Source organism: Xyrauchen texanus, chromosome 10, assembly GCF_025860055.1.
Source record: "Xyrauchen texanus isolate HMW12.3.18 chromosome 10, RBS_HiC_50CHRs, whole genome shotgun sequence".
Classification (NCBI taxonomy): Eukaryota; Metazoa; Chordata; class Actinopteri; order Cypriniformes; family Catostomidae; genus Xyrauchen; species Xyrauchen texanus.
The window spans coordinates 7,228,581-7,241,183 of record NC_068285.1 but is presented as its reverse complement, the minus strand read 5'-3'; the positions used below and the strand labels follow the sequence as shown (position 1 = coordinate 7,241,183).

Here is a 12,603-nt window from a genome sequence, read left to right as displayed (position 1 = left end):
AAATAACATTTCAGTGCCAAAGAAACTGAACACATACATTTACATTTACATTTATTCATTTGGCAGACGCTTTTATCCAAAGCTGACTTACAAAAGAGGAAGAACATCAGCTGAATCATCTTTGGGAGACAGTGGTACAAAAAGTGCCATATTACAAAGTTTCACTATCATCATAATAGTATACAAAACAGATTTAAGTGCAACAAGAAATGTAAATATATATATATTTTTTTTTTTTTTTTTTTTAGTGACCGGTTAAGTGCTTTTGGAAAAGATGTGTTTTTAGCCGCTTTTTGAAGATAGAGAGGAGTTAGCTTCCGGATTGAGTTGGGAAGGTCATTCCACCACCGTGGTATGATGAAACTGAAAGTCCGGGAAAGTGTTTTGGTGCCTCTTTGTTTTGGTACGACAAGGCGACGTTCCTTAGCCGACCGCAGGCTTCTGGTGGGAACGTAGCTCTGCATAAATGTTTTTAGGTATGCTGGAGCAGACCCAGTGACTGTTTTATATGCCAGCATCAGGGCCTTGAATTGAATACGTGCATGAACCGGCAGCCAGTGGAGAGAGACAAAGAGTGGTGTAACATGTGCTCTCTTAGGGTCATTAAAGACCAGACGTGCTGCTGCATTCTGGATCATTTGGAGAGGTCTAATAGCACATGCAGGAAGGCCTGCAATGAGAGCGTTACAGTAGTCCAGTCTAGTTATGACAAGGGACTGAACGAGCAGTTGTGTGGCATGTACAGAGAGGAAGGGTCTTATCTTCCTGATATTGTAGAGTGTAAATCTACATGATCTTGCGGTTTTTGAAATGTGGTCTGTGAAATTTAGCGCATCATCAATGGTTACCCCTAGATTTCTGACCGTTTTGGAAGGCGAAACTGTAGTTGGACCCAGCTGTACGGTGATGTTGTGTTTAACAGCAGGGTTGGCTGGAAAGACAAGGAGTTCGGTCTTGGCTGGGTTGAGTTGAAGGTGGTGTTCCTTCATCCAGGCCGAGATGTCTGCCAGACAGGCAGCGATTCGAGCGGTCACTGTGGTGTCGTTGGGCTGGAAAGACAAGTAGAGTTGCGTGTCATCAGCGTAAAAGTGGTAAGAGAAACCATGTGACTGGATGATGGGTCCCAGTGATGTTGTGTATATGGAGAAGAGAAGTGGCCCAAGCACTGATCCCTGAGGTACCCCAGTAAGTAACTGGTGTGGCTTGGATACTTCCCCTCTCCATGCTACCTCAAAGGACCTTTCTGAGAGATACGAGTTGAACCAGTCAAGCACAGTTCCAGTGATACCCAGTTTAGAGAGGGTAGAGAGAAGGATCTGATGGTTGACTGTGTCAAAGGCAGCAGAAAGGTCCAGCAGAATCAGAACGGATGATCTCAATTCAGCTTTCGCCTGTCTCAGCGACTCGATGACAGACAGCAGGGCAGTCTCAGTGGAGTGTCCACTTTTGAAGCCCGACTGATTGTCATCCAGCAGCTTGTTCTGTGAGAGATAGGCAGAGATCTGATCGAAAACTGCCCTTTCAAGTGTTTTTGCCATGAATGGGATGAGAGAGACTGGTCTGTAGTGTTCTATCTGTGTGGGGTTAAGTGCAGGTTTTTTCAGCAGTGGGGTTACTCGAGCCTGCTTAAATGTAGTGGGAAAAGTGCCTGTAAGTAGAGATAAAAGATAAAAGATAAAAGAGCAAAAGTCTCAGTATCTGTTTGTTCTGCTGTGATTAATACTTAGATATCTGTTAGATGTCTTACTGTAGCTGATAGTTTGAAAGGTTTATTATTGTTGTCTTGTGAGTTTTGGTTTGTTTAGCAGCAGTTCAGTACTCACCTGTCAAGAACTGTTGATGTTCACTTCCTCTTTATCACCTACAAAATACTTCACAATGAATTTATTGATTGTTTCAGACCATTCAGTGGAACAAAAACTGTCAATTTTTCTCTGTTTCTCTCCTCGTTTAATTTCCTGCTCTTGTCACAAAATGGATCCTGTTTTACTAGTTTCACTTTCACCTGTCACCTGAGGAGGAGGAGTCTGAAAAGAGACAAACATCATTTAAAGGTGCAGCAGGTGTTTCATGCTCTTAAAGGCATATTTGAGCCAAAATTACTAATCTGTCGTAATTGTATTACCCTCATGTGGTTCTAAACCTGTATGACTTTCTTCTTCAGTGGAACACAAACAACCTTAGTCAACATTCACTTTCATTAATGGGGGAAAATATTCAGTGACTGAGGCCAAACATCTCATTTTGTTTTGAAGTCAAATGGGTTTGTTACAACATGAGGTAACATGAGTAAATTATGATAAACTGTTCACTTTTGGCTGAATTATCCCTTTAAAGCTTATAAATGTGCAGTGATAATGTGTGAGATGTGTAAATTCAGCACCGGCAGTACTGTGACAGTACTGATGTGTATCTGTGTGTCATTTATTTGACTCATTAAATACTGTTACAGTTGAAGGGTTGTGAGGAATAACAGATGCTGAATGTGTCATAAAACAGTTTTCAGTTATTAATTAAAATACTGGACACACAATGATTTTATAAACATAAATATCTACATCACACTATGATGAACTAGATTGAATTGAGTAAACAGGTGAATATCTCCTCATCATTCATATTAAATCATTTTCTCTTACACACATGGATCTCTTCAGTATCTCAATCACATTATTTCTCAGTAATTTCAGTGTCAGACACAAAGATATCAACAGAACTGCAATCAAGTGTTTGTGACTGGATCTCTGATTCTTTTTTTATTTTGTTTAGTAATGTACCGTTCTTCGTAAATACAGTTAAATGCTGTATATGAGAGATCTCTGACTGCGGTGTGTCTTGATTTTACAACGCAACACTTGAGGATATCTGAACAGCTGATGAAACATTTACTTCAGGTAAGAAACTTCAGTTCAAGTGTGTCATTTCTGCATCACTAGTGTCACTAAACTGAACTACAAAAATAAACAAGTGTGTGTGTGTGTATGTGTGTGTGTGTGTGTGTGTGTGTGTGTGGCCTTCATAGGTGCTCGCTAACAGCACTTGCCCCTACAGTCTGTTAAAGCTAAATGGGGGATCTTTGTCTTTGTCTTTGTGTGTGTGTGAACTAATATAATTCGCTATGATGTAATACTGTAGAATAATGTATAGAAATATGATTAACAGAGTTGCAATGTCTGTAATATTTGGGCTGTAATCTTTTGTATTCTCTATCAGTGTTTGGTGTAATGAATTACTAAGTAAAATGGGATTTTACTAAGTAATTCATTACTGTAATTAAATTACCTTTTCATTGAAAAAAGTAATATAATGAATTAAAATATTTTCAGTAATTTGATTACAGTTACTTCTGATGTAATTGTGTTAAATACTTTATAGACTATAGAACAATTATATATAAAACATTTGTAAATTTAAAATTGAAATGTAATGTCTAATGTTACATGTATGTTTTCTAATTTAATGCCGCTCCCACGTGCAGTAGTTCAGTTTTGCAATATTTAGATATTGCATAAGTCATGTCGTATCCAACTGCGGGTTTAGGAAAAAATCCAAAAATGCACATACACACATATATATATATATATATTTAGTTTTGCCAGGGATTGCAAGAGTCTCATCCTTAAATGTGGTGGTCTACTACTGTGCAGGTGATGGAAAGCCAGCTTGTGCTGCGTAATAGATGTGATTATTCAAATTTCTAAGTGCTGCATAATATTGATAAGGATGCAGCTGCATCGATACACACATCGATGTATCGTCATATAGATATTATGTCACAGCCCTATTGGCAACAATTCTGTGGAAATCGGCAGTTTTCTGTTTTTCAACACACTTGCCGACAAATTATATATGCAGATGAGCATCTATCTCAGGAATTAATCATGTACATGAAAAGTGCAGGCTATTATAATATAAATATATTGTAAAACTAACAGCATATCTTGACAAAACTATTGTACCTCAGACCACTTAATATATTTCATTTTATATATAGATAAAAATATCTGTCTGTCTGTCTACACAAATTGTTGTACCTTAGGTCAGATGATGTGTGTTTATCCTTAAATCTTAATGGCTTATCCATAGACTGGTCACTCTTCATGGACACACAGCTGGGCTCCTTTGAGTCTGATATCTTCATATGGAGTTGACTTTAACAGAATAGAGACAAGAGTTCATATAGTTGATTTTACATATAATTAAAGTATAAATATTAATATAATAAAGTAAAAAATATTATACCTCATATGAGTTGATGTATTCATCATGTATTTTGATGGCTTATACATACAGTCAGGTCCATAAATATTGGGACATAGACACAATTCTAATCTTTTTGGCTCTATACACCACCACAATGGATTTGAAATGAAACGAACAAGATGTGCTTTAACTGCAGACTTTCAGCTTTAATTTGAGGGTATTTACATCCAACTCAGGTGAACGGTGTAGGAATTACAACAGTTTGTATATGTGCCTCCCACTTTTCAAGGGACCAAAAGTAATGGGACAGATTAACAATCATAAATCAAACTTTCACTTTTTAATACTTGGATGCGAATCCTTTGCAGTCAATTACAGCCTGAAGTAATTGACTGCATAGACATCACCAGACGCTGAGTTTCATCCCTGGTGATGCTCTGCCAGGCCTCTACTGCAACTTTCTTCAGTTCCTGATTGTTTCTTGGGGCATTTTCCCTTCAGTTTTGTCTTCAGCAAGTGAAATGCATGCTCAATCGGATTCAGGTCAGGTGATTGACTTGGCCATTGCATAACATTCCACCTCTTTCCCTTAAAAAACTCTTTGGTTGCTTTCGCAGTATGCTTCGGGTCATTGTCCATCTGTACTGTGAAGCGCCGTCCAATGAGTTCTGAAGCATTTGGCTGAATAGGAGCAGATAATATTGCCCGAAACACTTCAAAATTCATCCTGCTGCTTTTGTCAGCTGTCACATCATCAATAAATACAAGAGAACCAGTTCCACTGGCAGCCATACATGCACACGCCATGACACTACCAGCACCATGCTTCACTGATGAGGTGGTATGCTTTGGATCATGAGCAGTTCCTTTCCTTCTCCATACTCTTCTCTTCCCATCACTCTGGTACAAGTTGATCTTTGTCTCATCTGTCCATAGGATGTTGTTCCAGAACTGTGAAGGCTTTTTTAGATGTTGTTTGGCAAACTCTAATCTGGCCTTCCTGTTTTTGAGGCTCACCAATGGTTTGCATCTTGTGGTGAACCCTCTGTATTCACTCTGGTGAAGTCTTCTCTTGATTGTTGACTTTGACATACACCTCCTGGAGAGTGTTCTTGATCTGGCCAACTGTTGTGAAGGGTGTTTTCTTCACCAGGGAAAGAATTCTTCAATCATCCACCACAGTTGTTTTCCGTGGTCTTCCAGGTCTTTTGGTGTTGCTGAGTTCACCGGTGCGTTCTTTCTTTTTAAGAATGTTCCAAACAGTTGATTTGGCCACACCTAATGTTTTTGCTATCTCTCTGATGGGTTTGTTTTGATTGTTCAGCCTAATGATGGCTTGCTTCACTGATAGTGACAGCTCTTTGGATCTCATATTGAGAGTTGACAGAAACAGATTCCAAATGCAAATAGCACACTTGAAATGAACTCTGGACCTTTTATCTGCTCCTTGTAAATGGGATAATGAGGGATTAACACACACCTGGCCATGGAACAGCTGAGCAGCCAATTGTCCCATTACTTTTGGTCCCTTAAAAAGTGGGAGGCACATATACAAACTGTTGTAATTCCTACACCGTTCACCTGATTTGTAAATAGCCTCAAATTAAAGCTGAAAGTCTGCAGTTAAAGCACATCTTGTTCGTTTCATTTCAAATCCATTGTGGTGGTGTAGAGAGCCAAAAATATTAGAATTGTGTCGATGTCCCAATATTTATGGACCTGACTGTAGATACTATATTATACTATATTACACTATATTGTCCTATAAATGTAAGTGGTGGTGGTGTAGTGGGCTAAAGCACATAACTGTTAATCAGAAGGTTGCTGGTTCGATCCCCACAGCCACCACCATTGTGTCCTTGAGCAAGGCACTTAACTCCAGGTTGCTCTGGATGAATTGTCCCTATAATACGGGCTCTGTAAATCGCTTTGGATAAAAGTGTCTGCCAAATGTATACATTTATTTATTTTCCATTACTAAGCAAGGGAAAAGTGACACTACCATGCTGTTGCAGATAAATATACATAAACTTACATCTTTGCAATTTGAATCGATGTTACTGCTGACAAGAGCCGCAGCAAACATGGATAATCTCAAACATGATCTGTCTCAGTTTCTCTCTTAATTTCAGTTCAGTTTTATTGGCATGACAGTTTTATAACAGTACTGCTGTTATAAATATGCTATAATACAATAAGTAATAGTGAAAAAAGAAGAGTAAAACTTCTTCAATTTTTTAAATGGCGGTTGACAACTATTTGTTGCATTACCGCCACCGCTGGACTGAGTGTATAACAGGAGTTACATATTTTCTATAAAATTAAATTCTTTTCAAAAGGCCTGTATTCTGGCTTCTATTTGAGAAATACATTTGTTTTCATGAATAAGTTTCAGAGTGAGAATATTCAGAGGGTTTGATACAGCAGGGTTTTGTTGGACACAGAAATAATGTGCTGGATTTGCTTAAATATTGTGCATCATTTTTGCATCCCACATTTTCCACTAGAAATTTTAAGCAACTTCCTAAATTAAATGTAGCTGCTATGACCAAATGAATGAGCTTCCATTCAAATATGTGTCTTAAAATAATGTGAAACACCAGCTAATATATTTAAGGTTTTTTAACCCTAAGAGTCCGTTTACACAACTCTATATTTTAAGCTCATTCAGCTCAATTGTAAGTGCTATTAGTTCTGTTCATTTACTTTCAATTAACTTTAAAATAAAATGACCTGAAGAAATAACAGACAACTGCTGAATGTCGAAGGTTTTTATTGTCATTTACAAATTTACAATCTCAGACATTCATGCTCGCATAGAAACACAATACATTCTCAAATACAAAAATAGTAACAAAATCATGACGATAAACAAAAACAAGCAGTGACTAAGTAAATCTAAATAAACAATTTAAGATGCATTTTAACAGACTGCAGAAATATATGCAGAAAACTCTCTGAACTAATACTGTAATAAAAATACCAGAAACAGTTTGTATTTATAAATTAAACTATTCATTCAAAAGATAATTTCAACTTGGCCAGACATTGCCATCAAGATGCAACACCATTTACTGTATGACATCACAAAAATAAAGAAAACGTGTCAGCTTCTTTGGGTAGCTGATGTGAAGGGCATAAAGTAGCCCAAAAGTCAGTGCACTGACCCAAGTTTTAACAAATGTCCCCAGCTCATGTTCAAGGATTTTTTGTACTTTCAAAGTTCTGGTCACCATTCACTTGCATTGAGAGGACCCACAGAGCTGAAATATTCTAAACATCTTCATTTGTGTTCAGCAGAAGAAAGAAAGTCACACACATCTGGGATGGCATGAGGGTGAGTAAATGACGAGATAATTTTGAATGTCGGTGGATATGTTAAAATGATGCTATATAAATATAAATTATGTCATCCAAATGTGTCTCCTACCTTTTATTTACCTTGAAAACCTCTGATGACTCTTCTTTCAGTTATAGTTGTAGAGCTACCAGGACTCTAATTTAAATGACCCCATATATATATCATTATAAATGAGAAGATAAGCAACATGTATGGCTAGTTTACATTTAAGATTCATGATGAGACTATTTTCAACAGCTGCAAACCTGCTACATATTACAACAATATTATACTTAAAATGTGACTCTTTATTACAAACCAACTTACACGTGTTGTTATCAGACCAAACATGATAATTCTAACCAGCTGAACATTGCTGATTCTCACACACCTTGTGTGTTTTATGGAAGATGTCGTGTTGTTGTTATGTTACACACAGGAACTGTTTGCTCATGTTTAATGCACAGTCCTAGTTCAACATTCAGTAATTTCACTTCTGCTTATTTGATGAAGATATATTTGAGCACATGACATTACACAGCAGATCTGATCTGAATGTCACTAAAGTTGGAAAGAGTTTCAGCTACGACTGAACAGGATCAAATTTACCTGCCAATAAATGCACAGAATTGATGTACACTATACAATGCAATGTGCTGCTTTCTGAAAAACTGTTTTCACAAGAATTAAATGATAAAATGTACTTTTACAGGAGAAACATACACACAAATGACCTTTGACCCCAATCTAAGTAATGTACATTTTAGTTTGATCTGCATTCATCTGAAGAACATTCTGTGTTTGTGTCTAAAAATGTTCAGAGAAACACTTTTGAGTTTCACCTTCTACATACGACTGACTGTGCAGGTTTTTCCAGTTCTGTCTGTGACTGAATCAAACCGGTCTCACTGTCATCTTACTGTAGATCTCACTTTACCCTAAAGCTGTTTTCACATGTTTATACTTGAGATAATCCAGTCTGTTCTCATTTCTCCTCAGTGTTTTTATACTGTAGTGTTGTGCAGCATATCAGAAATATCTATCAGTGTATTTTATTAAAGCATTGAAATCCTCTGACCTCTTGACCTTCCCTGTGTCTGTCTGTCCACTGAGATCCTTTGTGGAGTCCATGACATCATCTGAACAGTCCACTGAACACCTGTCAACAAACGGGACATCATCTATATTTGTGACGTGTTTATTTGTTCAATACTGACACATATTTGTTTTTATTTGTCCTCTAGAATATTCCATTAGAAATGAATCAATGAGGTTCAATTGCAGACTGTCAGCTTTTATGACATGTTAAACACCAGCATAAAGAGAAAACATCAGAAGACTCAACAGAAGAAAACAAAGCAACGTTTCAAGTCAATAGAAGAAATAACATTTCAGTGCCAAAGAAACTGAACACATACATTTACATTTACATTTATTCATTTGGCAGACGCTTTTATCCAAAGCGACTTACAAAAGAGGAAGAACATCAGCGAATCATCTTTGGGAGACAGTGGTACAAAAAGTGCCATATTACAAAGTTTCACTATCATCATAATAGTATACAAAACAGATTTAAGTGCAACAAGAAATGTAAATATATATATATTTTTTTTTTTTTTTTTTAGTGACCGGTTAAGTGCTTTTGGAAAAGATGTGTTTTTAGCCGTTTTTTGAAGATAGAGAGAGTTAGCTTCCGGATTGAGTTGGGAAGGTCATTCCACCACCGTGGTATGATGAAACTGAAAGTCCGGGAAAGTGTTTTGGTGCCTCTTTGTTTTGGTACGACAAGGCGACGTTCCTTAGCCGACCGCAGGCTTCTGGTGGGAACGTAGCTCTGCATAAATGTTTTTAGGTATGCTGGAGCAGACCCAGTGACTGTTTTATATGCCAGCATCAGGGCCTTGAATTGAATACGTGCATGAACCGGCAGCCAGTGGAGAGAGACAAAGAGTGGTGTAACATGTGCTCTCTTAGGTTCATTAAAGACCAGACGTGCTGCTGCATTCTGGATCATTTGGAGAGGTCTAATAGCACATGCAGGAAGGCCTGCAATGAGAGCGTTACAGTAGTCCAGTCTAGTTATGACAAGGGACTGAACGAGCAGTTGTGTGGCATGTACAGAGAGGAAGGGTCTTATCTTCCTGATATTGTAGAGTGTAAATCTACATGATCTTGCGGTTTTTGAAATGTGGTCTGTGAAATTTAGCGCATCATCAATGGTTACCCCTAGATTTCTGACCGTTTTGGAAGGCGAAACTGTAGTTGGACCCAGCTGTACGGTGATGTTGTGTTTAACAGCAGGGTTGGCTGGAAAGACAAGGAGTTCGGTCTTGGCTGGGTTGAGTTGAAGGTGGTGTTCCTTCATCCAGGCCGAGATGTCTGCCAGACAGGCAGCGATTCGAGCGGTCACTGTGGTGTCGTTGGGCTGGAAAGACAAGTAGAGTTGCGTGTCATCAGCGTAACAGTGGTAAGAGAAACCATGTGACTGGATGATGGGTCCCAGTGATGTGTATATGGAGAAGAGAAGTGGCCCAAGCACTGATCCCTGAGGTACCCCAGTAAGTAACTGGTGTGGCTTGGATAATTCCCCTCTCCATGCTACCTCAAAGGACCTTTCTGAGAGATACGAGTTGAACCAGTCAAGCACAGTTCCAGTGATACCCAGTTTAGAGAGGGTAGAGAGAAGGATCTGATGGTTGACTGTGTCAAAGGCAGCAGAAAGGTCCAGCAAAATCAGAACGGATGATCTCGATTCAGCTTTCGCCTGTCTCAGCGACTCGATGACAGACAGCAGGGCAGTCTCAGTGGAGTGTCCACTTTTGAAGCCCGACTGATTGTCATCCAGCAGCTTGTTCTGTGAGAGATAGGCAGAGATCTGATCGAAAACTGCCCTTTCAAGTGTTTTTGCCATGAATGGGATGAGAGAGACTGGTCTGTAGTGTTCTATCTGTGTGGGGTTAAGTGCAGGTTTTTTCAGCAGTGGGGTTACTCGAGCCTGCTTAAATGTAGTGGGAAAAGTGCCTGTAAGTAGAGATAAAAGATAAAAGATAAAAGAGCAAAAGTCTCAGTATCTGTTTGTTCTGCTGTGATTAATACTTAGATATCTGTTAGATGTCTTACTGTAGCTGATAGTTTGAAAGGTTTATTATTGTTGTCTTGTGAGTTTTGGTTTGTTTAGCAGCAGTTCAGTACTCACCTGTCAAGAACTGTTGATGTTCACTTCCTCTTTATCACCTACAAAATACTTCACAATGAATTTATTGATTGTTTCAGACCATTCAGTGGAACAAAAACTGTCAATTTTTCTCTGTTTCTCTCCTCGTTTAATTTCCTGCTCTTGTCACAAAATGGATCCTGTTTTACTAGTTTCACTTTCACCTGTCACCTGAGGAGGAGGAGTCTGAAAAGAGACAAACATCACTTAAAGGTGCAGCAGGTGTTTCATGCTCTTAAAGGCATATTTGAGCCAAAATTACTAATCTGTCATAATTGTATTACCCTCATGTGGTTCTAAACCTGTATGACTTTCTTCTTCAGTGGAACACAAACAACTTTAGTCAACATTCACTTTCATTAATGGGGGAAAATATTCAGTGACTGAGGCCAAACATCTCATTTTGTTTTGAAGTCAAATGGGTTTGTTACAACATGAGGTAACATGAGTAAATTATGATAAACTGTTCACTTTTGGCTGAATTATCCCTTTAAAGCTTATAAATGTGCAGTGATAATGTGTGAGATGTGTAAATTCAGCACCGGCAGTACTGTGACAGTACTGATGTGTATCTGTGTGTCATTTATTTGACTCATTAAATACTGTTACAGTTGAAGGGTTGTGAGGAATAACAGATGCTGAATGTGTCATAAAACAGTTTTCAGTTATTAATTAAAATACTGGACACACAATGATTTTATAAACATAAATATCTACATCACACTATGATGAACTAGATTGAATTGAGTAAACAGGTGAATATCTCCTCATCATTCATATTAAATCATTTTCTCTTACACACATGGATCTCTTCAGTATCTCAATCACATTATTTCTCAGTAATTTCAGTGTCAGACACAAAGATATCAACAGAACTGCAATCAAGTGTTTGTGACTGGATCTCTGATTCTTTTTTTATTTTGTTTAGTAATGTACCGTTCTTCGTAAATACAGTTAAATGCTGTATATGAGAGATCTCTGACTGCGGTGTGTCTTGATTTTACAACGCAACACTTGAGGATATCTGAACAGCTGATGAAACATTTACTTCAGGTAAGAAACTTCAGCTAAAGTGTGTTATTTCTGCATCACTAGTGTCACTAAACTGAACTACAAAAATAAACAAGTGTGTGTGTGTGTATGTGTGTGTGTGTGTGTGTGTGTGTGTGTGTGTGTGGCCTTCATAGGTGCTCGCTAACAGCACTTGCCCCTACAGTCTGTTAAAGCTAAATGGGGGATCTTTGTCTTTGTCTTTGTGTGTGTGTGAACTAATATAATTCGCTATGATGTAATACTGTAGAATAATGTATAGAAATATGATTAACAGAGTTGCAATGTCTGTAATATTTGGGCTGTAATCTTTTGTATTCTCTATCAGTGTTTGGTGTAATGAATTACTAAGTAAAATGGGATTTTACTAAGTAATTCATTACTGTAATTAAATTACCTTTTCATTGAAAAAAGTAATATAATGAATTAAAATATTTTCAGTAATTTGATTACAGTTACTTCTGATGTAATTGTGTTAAATACTTTATAGACTATAGAACAATTATATATAAAACATTTGTAAATTTGAAATTGAAATGTAATGTCTAATGTTACATGTATGTTTTCTAATTTAATGCCGCTCCCACGTGCAGTAGTTCAGTTTTGCAATATTTAGATATTGCATAAGTCATGTCGTATCCAACTGCGGGTTTAGGAAAAAATCCAAAAATGCACATACACACATATATATATATATATTTAGTTTTGCCAGGGATTGCAAGAGTCTCATCCTTAAATGTGCTGGTCTACTACTGTGCAGGTGATGGAAAGCCAGCTTGTGCTGCATAATAGATGT

General features: G+C 37.7%; 2 protein-coding genes and 1 pseudogene across 2 annotated transcripts in view; 1 reads left to right on the top strand and 2 right to left on the bottom strand.

The window, feature by feature from the left end:
* LOC127650389 (NACHT, LRR and PYD domains-containing protein 12-like) overlaps window positions 1-10,890 on the bottom strand; it is a 201,273-nt pseudogene extending 190,383 nt beyond the window's left edge.
* The window catches only part of LOC127650479 (uncharacterized), a 1,198,408-nt gene that overhangs the window by 23,723 nt on the left and 1,162,082 nt on the right, over window positions 1-12,603 (bottom strand).
* Window positions 1-12,603, top strand: part of LOC127650380 (NACHT, LRR and PYD domains-containing protein 3-like) — a 1,539,373-nt gene that overhangs the window by 635,015 nt on the left and 891,755 nt on the right. The window lies entirely within an intron of this gene.